Raw genomic sequence first — 9,852 nt, forward strand, 5'->3', positions numbered from 1 at the left:
AAGGAATCATCGTGTAATCTATATTTAACACAGAACTGTCTAATTTCAATACTTTGAGCTTCAAAGAAATCACACATTCTTTTTTAGTGCATGGCAGTAAGTCACTTGGAAGGAAATGACTAATGTTTACTCAAAAAAGGACAACTGGAAGGAGGTAGAGGGCTGTGGGTGTGTCCAGGAGTAATGAAAGGAGGAGGGAAAAGAAAGAAGAGATCTTTCTAACTTATCCAGTACCTTTCCTCTGGGGTAGAGTTTGGCTTTCAAATAACCAGCAAGTCAACATTGGCAGCAACTTAGCCACCAGAGCATATCCAGGAAGCTACTGGAACAACTGAGGACTTAGAAACATATGCGTCTGGGTTTCAGTGTTATTCCTAAATGTCTGTAGTCTTCCCCCGGTACGGTACCTCCCTCTGAGGAATGGAAATTATGGTGACACAAAGCAAGGAGGGACACCTGGACACATCACCTGAATCATAACATCTGCTAGGTATGCTTCTGCTATCATAAAATTTAAGAGATGCCTCATAATAATCTTACTTCCATGACTACCTCAGAATTCTAGCTCAGGGGGGAACCAGCAGTTAACGTAATGGCTATGTCGCTGGACTCCCACGTAGTCGACCGCGGTTCACATCCTGGACCCGGTGGCTTAAAACTCACACCGGGCGCGTGTGCGTGTGTGCCCAAGATCCTGAGAGGAGAATGGAGGAGAAGGGATTGCGGTGCGACCATCCCCCCTGGGGGGTGATTTCTCGCTTTCTGCCTCTATGTCTCTGTCTGGCGAGCGCACGTGCCCTATAGCAAAAAACCTCTCAAAAAAAAAAAAATTCTAGCTCAGGGGGAAATATGTCTGTGTGAACATGAGAGAAAGGCAGTTTGTGTGAATGCATATATGCGCACTTTCTAAGCAGAGAATAGACACAAAATGACATAGCTTCATGGTGCGATGGGTTCCCCTGAGTTGACTATTTCAGTGATACAGTGTGGCCTTGGAGCCTTCATCAGAGCTGAGGTTCCTTTCTCTCTCTTTACTTCAGTCCTGTGTTTTGTTTGAATCTGAGTCATAAACTCCTTAAGCTGGCAGGAAGTGGATAGTCGAGCTGGCAGCTCACTCTCCCCCAAGCAGAGGGAGTGTTCTGGCTGACACCTAAGCAACCTTTTCCATCCCCAGACATAGTAACAGAACCAATGACCATTAACATAATGGAAAGCTGGGCTGCACTCACAGCATAGGAGAAAAGAGAATCCATCCGAGAGAAATCCATTAGCTCAAGCCATGGTTTTAAATTAATGACTTGGGCCAGCCCTGTGACCTGGTGATTGGAGAAGCCTGATCCCATATGGCCTACTGAACAGTTAGAGTCCTGGACCCGAGGGCTTGTGAAACATGCTGGGTGAGTGTGTGTGTGTGTGCATGCCCAAAGTTCCAACAGGATGGAGAAATGGGCAAAGGGGAATTATGGTGTGACGATACCTTATGGGAAATGCTTTTTATTTCTCTGTCTCTCTCTCTCTCTCTCTGTCTCTCTGACAAGTGCACATGATCTCTGGCAAATTTAAATAAATTAATATTTTTAAAAATTGAAAATGTTCAAAATCAAACAATGACTATAGAATTACCATAGCCATTCACCAGGTTCTTGGGATGCTTTTTGTTTATTCCCCAAAGCTGAACGATAGACACTTTCTAATTTAGCTTTTCCCAACCATTATATTTTTATTCTCCATCACCATTCTGACTGAATCCTATCCTAGCAATCTCCACCTTTCTCTCTATTTCTCCTAAACCACAGCTGCTCTAATACCTAAGTTCAGGGACCAGCAGTTAGTGTAATGACTATGTCGCTGGACTCCCATGTAGTCGACCATGACTCATGTCCCGGACCCAGTGGCTTAAAACTCACGCCGGGCATGTGTGCATGCATGCCCAAGATCCTGAGGGGAGAATAGAGGAGAAGGGATTGTGGCATGGCCATCCCCCCTGGGGGGTGATTTCTCACTTTCTGTCCCTCTGTCTCTCTCTGTGTCTGTCTGGTGAACGCACGCGCCCTAGAGCAAAATCCTCTCCAAAAAAAAAAAAACAACCTAAGTTTAAAGTCTTAGCATTGGTACTATCAGAACTCAGAACATAATACCCACAGAATCAAAATGAAGTCATTTGTATCAACTCTGACTGAACCAAATCAGGAAGACCATGAAAGACATGTTAGTATGTTCAACCTTGGATGATGCCATTTATTGATCCTGGTAGCCAAAGATAATTATCCCCCAAAAAACTGATATAATCCCCTCTCTTTCTCCACTCCCATATCCTTGTAGTTTTTGCCTTTAACACCACTCAGAAGATTGTAAGACATCAGTGAGTATGCTTGGGGCCACCTCAATATGATCATAAAGTCTGCTACCCAGAAGTAGTCTTCATGCTTATGCCCAAATAAACTCCTTTTGCTTTCCATATTTTGCCTCAGTTTATATTTTTAGGTTAAGTGAAATACAATGCTCTGGCATGCTGAGTACAGAAGCTCCTTGACATACAATGATAAAGCCATCCTAAGTACCATGACAAACCCATCCTAAATAGAAAATACAAACCAACAATGCAGCTAACCTGCTAACTATCACAACTCAATCTAGCCTACCTTGAACATGCTCAGAACATTCTCATCAGGTTACAATTGGGCAAAATCATTTAACACAAGACCTATTTATAATGAAGTGTTAAATAGTTCATGTAATTGATGAAATACAGTACACCATAGATTACAACATTAGTTGTTTACCCTCAGGGTCACATGGTGATCGGGAGGTTTTGGTCGCTGCCACTGCCCAGCATTGAGAGAGTATCATACCACAGGTTATGTGTCTGGGTAAAGGCCAAAATTCAACATTTGAAGTATAGTTTTCTACTGAATGCATATAGATTTTGCATCGTCATAAAGTTAAAAAAAATGATTAAGTTGGAGTACTGAAAGTCAAGAAGCTTATCTATGGTAGTCCCCCTTTACCCACAATTTCACTTTCCATGGTTTCAATTACACTAGTTACCTATAGTCAGAAACATTAACTAGAAAGTTCCAGAAATAATACATAAATTTTTGTATGTTTTGTTTCTTTGTTTATTTTTGTTATTGGTTTTAACTTGTCAAGGGACATTTGCTGGAGAGAGACACAGAAAAAGAAAGAGGGGGGAAAGTGAGAAAGCACCCATTATGGGTCATGGTCATGCCCCAATCCCTTCACCTTTGGACACATATGCACACATATCCAGTGTGTATTTCAAGCTATTGGATCTGAGATTCAAATTCTGCAGTCAGCCATGCGGGATCCAGCTGCTTCATCCATCCATAGCCCAACAAGTCCTAAGTTTTAAATTGCACAATGTTCTAAGTAGCATGATGAAATTGACTGCTGTGACGTCACTGTGCTTGGTGTTCAGATAGCCCTTATTTTACTTAAAAGCCCCAAAGTGCAAGAGTAGAGATACTGAAATATTGTTCCAATTGTTCTATTTTATGATCAGTTCTTCTTGTTTATCTCTTACATTGTCTAATTTACAAATTAAACTTTGTCCTTAGTGTGTACGTATAGGAAATACTTTGTGTGTATTGGGCTCAGCACTATCTGCAGTTCTAGGTACCCACTAGGAGTTTTGAAACCTACTCCTGCAGATAAAGAGGGGATTTCTGTACTTTGAACTGAAGGATATCAGGAGGTTCTCAGAAGCAAGATCAATTTAACCTCCTCCCCTCCTCCTTTCTCCCCAAACCATATCATAGAAGCCAGAATTCCTCTCCTTACACATGGTTTATATAACCTAAACTCCTCTCTTCCAAAGCAAGCCATGAAATCTAGAAAGGTCATTTTTTGACTACTTCCCCCAAAAGTAGTTTGTAAGATTCTTATTCCAGAGGGGTCCTCTCCCATACCTCAGAGAAAGGAATGATCCAGAGAGAGAGAGAGAGACACTAGGAAGAATCTGAACAGACAAGCTTTGTTAGGGTCTCCCCCATGCCCAGTTTATTACCCTTGGATCATCATACCCTTTATGTCCCATCACGTTTCTCCACAACTGCGCACCTCCTTCTTCAAATGTAGCACAAAAACACAACACTTCCCTGTGTCCTCATGTCATGTAACATTGTGTCAAATACATCTGTGTGCTTTTCTCTTACTAACTTGTATTTGTTGTAGGAAGAATCCTGGTGACAAGTGAGGAATAGGTATCATCTTTGCCCTTCCAACTCTTACTCACAAAGTAGTATGTTGAGATCAGAAGAAATCAAGGAAAATCTCTTTCCTGCCCAATTCTTTTAGGCTTTCCACTTCACTATGTTAAGAAGAGTACAAATATGATCAGAGAAGAATGAAACACTGAGACATCATCAGTCAGACATTATCACCTCAACTCCAATCAGTGTCAAATTAACTCCAGCAAGGATCAAGGACCTGAGCAAAGAGGGAACCAGTTTTGGGGAGAGAAGAAACACTAAGAGAGTAAAGCGTGGCATCTGAAGGCTGCCCAGTGATTACTCCAATGTGGATGACCCTGTCAGCTGCAGTTCAAGGGAAGGGAGGGTGGGGATCTGAACACCTGGGTAGAGAGAATCTGCCAAAAGAGTGAAGGGGTGTTGAAAAGTCATGGCAGAATGTTGGAAATGAGCCTTACCTCCTTCATAGTTTTTCCTTCAACCAACCTGGTTTCTTAACTTTTGGACTAAGCCTTGGCAGGTGTCCTGCAGGCAGACCCCAACAGAAAAGGTCTGTCTCAACCAGTACAATTTCAACATGCACATACCTCTCTCTCAACTCCGTCTGTCTCCTTGCAACCTCCCACCACCATTTGCCTTTTGCTGGCTCTTCTCTACCTCATCCCCAGCCTCCTGAACCCCCACTCTGACACATGGCAAGACTCCTAAACCCTGGGCCCCTGGCCTATTTCCTACCTGATGTTCGTCTGTTTCTTCCTGTCTGCACCATTGCCTGAAAACTTTTGATTGCTCAGACCAGAGCTCAACTGTCAATCAAGGACTTGAACTCTAGAAAGCAGTCTTTGGACATCCAATTTAAGGAAAGTAAAAACAAAACAGAACTAAAAAAATCCCCAAAATATTTGAAATCTGTTCAGTTTGGGAAGTTAACACTGGTGAATGCTGAGTGTATAAAATAACATCTCCCACTGTCTTACAGAGAACTTTGCAAAGCAGCTATATTTCCTATATTAGAAATATATGCAGTTTTGTTATGAATTGGGCTCTTTCTTTTCACAGACACTAGTTCTTTGTTTATTTCAGATACGAGCAGCTACACAGCTGCTCTCCAGCTCAAAATTTGCAGCATATTAGTTATGAGAGATAACATTGAATTATTAATATAAATAATGTGTTAATACTGCCCCACCTGTATGTGTAAGGGGTCTTGGAAAATACTCTCTATACTTAGTTCAAAATGATATTCAGAACCAAATTTTTATAGGGGATAACAAGGCACACTTATAGCCACCAGGCTCAAAAGCCCATATTTTTTTGCTTGAAGCTGTTTCAGATGAGATGTGCTCTCCCATCTTTCTCATTTGTCCATTACGAATATGTGAATGCCAACCCTCCTGCAAATAGATTGATCATAGAGTAACTCAACCAAACTAAAGATCTTGTGACTTGGTGTTGAAATGCCAGCTTATCTGACAGCAACAATTTCAGGATATAAAGGGGTGGAAGTCATCAAGCAGAGAGCAAAAATCTTATTAACAAAGTCTGGTAGGAAACTAAAGAGACTGCAGGAAAGTTTCCTTACTTCAGAGTTGAGAAATGGTCAAACTTCTGTAACATGATGTACAGAAGAAAGAGATCAATGAGACTCTTCTGAGAATCTAAATTCTTATCATAATTCTCTCTCTGATATGTGTTACCTGAAGCAGAATTAAATATTTTTTTCTAAAGTCCCACAATTCAATATACTGTATCCCATGAATGATATATACTATTTTATGTAATTCTCTGAGTTCAGCCTCAGAGAAGTGGTATAGCCACATAAACAGAGTTCATGCCAAAATCAGAACATTGGTGGTAACTTCAGTTCTTTATTTGCATTTTTTGAATGCCTTAAAGAGAAGAGAATCTTCATAATACTTCTGTAAAAAACAGAAAATCCCTTTTCTGTTCTCATCTACTGTCATAAACAAAGCCACTCCCAAGGCACTTTCTTCAAAATAGCAAGAGAATATTCCCCTCCAGCTCTCCTGGGCTCTGGACATTTATTTATTTCTTCTTCCAGCCCATTGCCACTTCATCACTTTTTCTTTTTCTTTTTCCTAGAGGGCACTTGCACTTGCCAGCGAGAGACAGAAAAGAGGGAGAAAGCTCTCCCAATGGGTTATGGTTGTACAACAAGCCCTTCTCCATTTCTCTGTCCCATCACAATTTGGGGCACACATGCATATGTGCCCAGTGTGTTTTTCAAGCAGCCTGGGTCAGGACTGAAACTTCTTGGTTGGCCATGCGGGCTTTGACTCCCTTAACCACTAGACTACAGGGCCAGGTCCCACTTCATCACTTAATTATGACAATTGATTAAATGCCTTTGATAATCCTTACTTTCCTCCTCTTACCAACCAGACCCCTTCTTCTACAGTCAAGCTCTGGTTCTCCAAAATAGCAGAAAGACTGAGCAGACCCCCCTCAGAGGGCAGAAGTGTTTACCCTGCAGAGGTGTAAAAGTTTGAACATAAACAGGGGAATGGTTCTCATCCATCACAACTATGGTTCCTGCATGCTCCTAAGTAGAAATTATCTGAATTATCTGTTGATGACACCGTGTATGATAATGTCATTGACTGGGCCAATATACGGTATATTCTTGTTGGAAAAATGCATCTTGCATGCTGTAATGATATACAGTAGTTGTATAAAATATTGTTTTTAATTTAAAAATTAATCAAACTTAGTAAATTTTTTAAAAATATGTGCTATATTCTAAAGGGGTTCCAGATGGAAATTCTAAATGTTGATAAATCAGAGTACAAAATTATATATTGAAGTAGATTATAAGCACTCTGAAAGTCAGGGCACTGGAGCTTGAGCTGTACTTGTCCTTGTGGAGGGTTCTAACACACCTCTGGTATTCAGTCCATCTATCACATTGGTCTCCCCAGGCTTTCAGTTCCCTACTCAGGTGGTCCACGCAGCTCTGTCTGGACTCTCCCTCCCTGAATGGCTGGCTGGAACCTCTCTCCAGGCAGTAAGTGGGGGCATGAGGGGGCTTCACTGCACTCATTTGCCATTTCTCAGATATCGCTGTCCTGTGTTTCTTGATGACCAGTGTCTTAAAAGCTCATTTTTCACAAATTTTGTCTGAATTCTCTGTGTATTTCAGGAAAGCAGGCAAATAGTGTCCCTGCTCCATCTCAGCCAGGAGGAACGGTCCACAGCTTCAGACATAAAGTAGCCCTTCTTCCACCAAAACCAGATCTCAAAGGAGATTTGATAAACCGCCATGTGCTTTGGCTTTCAATGCTGAATACAGCCTCGTCCTGGGTATGTTCATTTTGAAGGTCTTCTCTAACAAATTACCAGAAACAAAGTCCCTTGAAACCTGAATTCCATGGTTTTGAGGTTAGAGGTTCTCAAGCATGGTGTCAATTTGTAATTATGCTAGAATAAGTAGAATATCTTCATTTTACTCTCACCCACAGCCTCCAGTGTAATGATAATGCTATGTCTAGAGATTTTCATTTTCATGGCTAAGAGTCTCTTCAATGCAAGCAACGTCAGGCTCCAGTTTTTAGTTTAGAAATTCCTAAAAATGGTGCCAGCAGGCCAGCAAGTGGCATGGAGGTTAAGCCAGCTGGATCCCACATGGCTGACTGTGCAGCGGCCTAAAATAATCACACCAGGCATGTGTGCATGAGTGCCCAATATTCTAAGAGGACAATGGAAAATGGAATGCAATGTGGCCATCCCCTCTGGGGGAGGGTAATTTATCCCTCCCCCACTTCCCCAGTCTCCTCTCTGGCAAGTGTACACAACCTATAGCAAACTGAAAAACAAACAAACAAAAAAGTAGTGCCAGTTATGCAATTCCAATATGCCTATAGGTGACACCTGTCTAGGGAACAAACAATATTTTTTCCCACCTGTGTAAAAGTTACTGGAATGCCAGATTTGAGAAATTTCACTCTTTTATAAGTCACAGAAAAAGAAAAATTGGTCTGTATAAGCCTGTCCACTAACGCCAACATAGTATTGATTATAAAATGCATCTCTGACTTTAGGGATTACTAAAATGTGAAATGTTTTTGATTCAGAATCAAACATATGTCTTATGGTTTGGAGGTTTTGTATGAGAGAAAATGGAGATTGTTGTACCACACATTATGATTCACTCTGTCCAGAAAATGCCCCCAGCTTTCTACACTGAAATGTTCCCATCCCCTACCTTCCACCCCCACACATACAGCCACACTACAGTTCACTGGTCCAATCTAGCTTGGCCAATCATTTCTGAAGCTTAAAACAGAAATACCGGAGGCTGGAGAGCTTTGTAGCCAAGTCATATTAATGGCAAGCATCTGTACATGGTGCTGGGATGTTTTGTAACTTTCCTTTAGCTTACTCTTCCCAAGACCAAGGGGTTTAATCCTCCTTCAGTTCCGCAAACTGTCCCAGCATCCTTCCAGTAAATTCTTTTTTTGTGGCTTAAGTCAGTCAGAGTTTGTTTTTGTAGCCTGGAACCCAGAGAACCTTAATGAATACAATGCCTTCAGAACGTTTTTAGAAAGATATACAAGAAATTAGCATTAATTACCTCTGAGAAACAAATGGAACCAAGCATCCTGAAAGTGTGGAAGAAAGTTCCGCTATTACCTCACAATTACTGTACAACTGAATAGTGTTGTCATGGTTTGGTTTGGTTTAGTTTCATTTGGGTTCATATTTTATACTGTGAGCATGAACTACTTGCATACTTTTCTCAATGAGGTTTAGTGTGATTTTCTTACTGTCATATTTTTAAAAAAATTATACAGCAGTAGATTTCTAATGTTTCATGGCTCACCTTTATCACTGTTGCAGTCTACCTAGACCCATCATTTCAGGAACATACAAACTGAGCCTAAAACACTATGGCTTGGACAGTGATTTCATTGCTACCATGAAGTCATTGTTTCAGACTAGCCCTGAATTACTCTTACCTTATCATAAGATGAAAAATTATCTTTTTTTTCCTTGTTCTTAGAAACAGATTTTTGTTATAGGGCACATGCACTCACTGGAGAGATAGAGAGAGACGGAAAGACAGAAAGCAAGAAATCACTCCCTAGGGAGGATGACTAGGCCTCAATGCCTCTTCTACATTCTCCTCTTGGGATCTTGGGCATGTATGCACACATGCCCAGCGTGAGTTTTAAGTTGCCAGGTCTGGGACTCAAACCATGGTCAACTATGTGGGAGCCCAGCAACACAACCATTACACCATTTGCTGGTCCCAAAAATGATCTTAGTTTGTAATTCAGTAGGTTCTAAGCAATCAAAAAATCTTCCTGTTAAGTTGCCTTATGTTCTTACCTTCTACATGCTTTCAAAGTTACTCAGTTGAAGATTCTTTTTGATTAATAATCCCCTACTTTGAAAAGAACATTAAACTTAGACTGGTTATTGATTATTCTATATTTTAATGTAACTTGTTTTACTGGGTAAAACCTATTCTAACACTTGGGTAAAATCACTCTCACTGAATGATTAGGAGTTGAGATGGAACTGTGATAGACTATGAGAAATGAAATAGAAATATACTTCTCACTCCCTGCATGATTACTTAAAAAGAAAAAAATTAATGTGTTCAGAAAATTTCTTTCCC

At 40.8% G+C, this 9,852-nt stretch overlaps 1 long non-coding RNA gene across 1 annotated transcript in view; it reads right to left on the reverse strand.

Moving 5' to 3' along the window:
* Positions 1–8,855, reverse strand: part of LOC102477811 (uncharacterized) — a 50,575-nt gene extending 41,720 nt beyond the window's left edge. Inside the window, exon 1 of the long non-coding RNA XR_001371212.1 lies at positions 8,803–8,855. This is a non-coding gene — a long non-coding RNA (uncharacterized LOC102477811). The remainder of the gene's footprint in view (positions 1–8,802) is intronic.
* Between the last annotated feature and the right edge of the window lie 997 nt (positions 8,856–9,852).

Source organism: Tupaia chinensis, unplaced genomic scaffold (genome assembly GCF_000334495.1).
Source record: "Tupaia chinensis unplaced genomic scaffold, TupChi_1.0 Scaffold000633_1, whole genome shotgun sequence".
Taxonomy (NCBI): domain Eukaryota; kingdom Metazoa; phylum Chordata; class Mammalia; order Scandentia; family Tupaiidae; genus Tupaia; species Tupaia belangeri.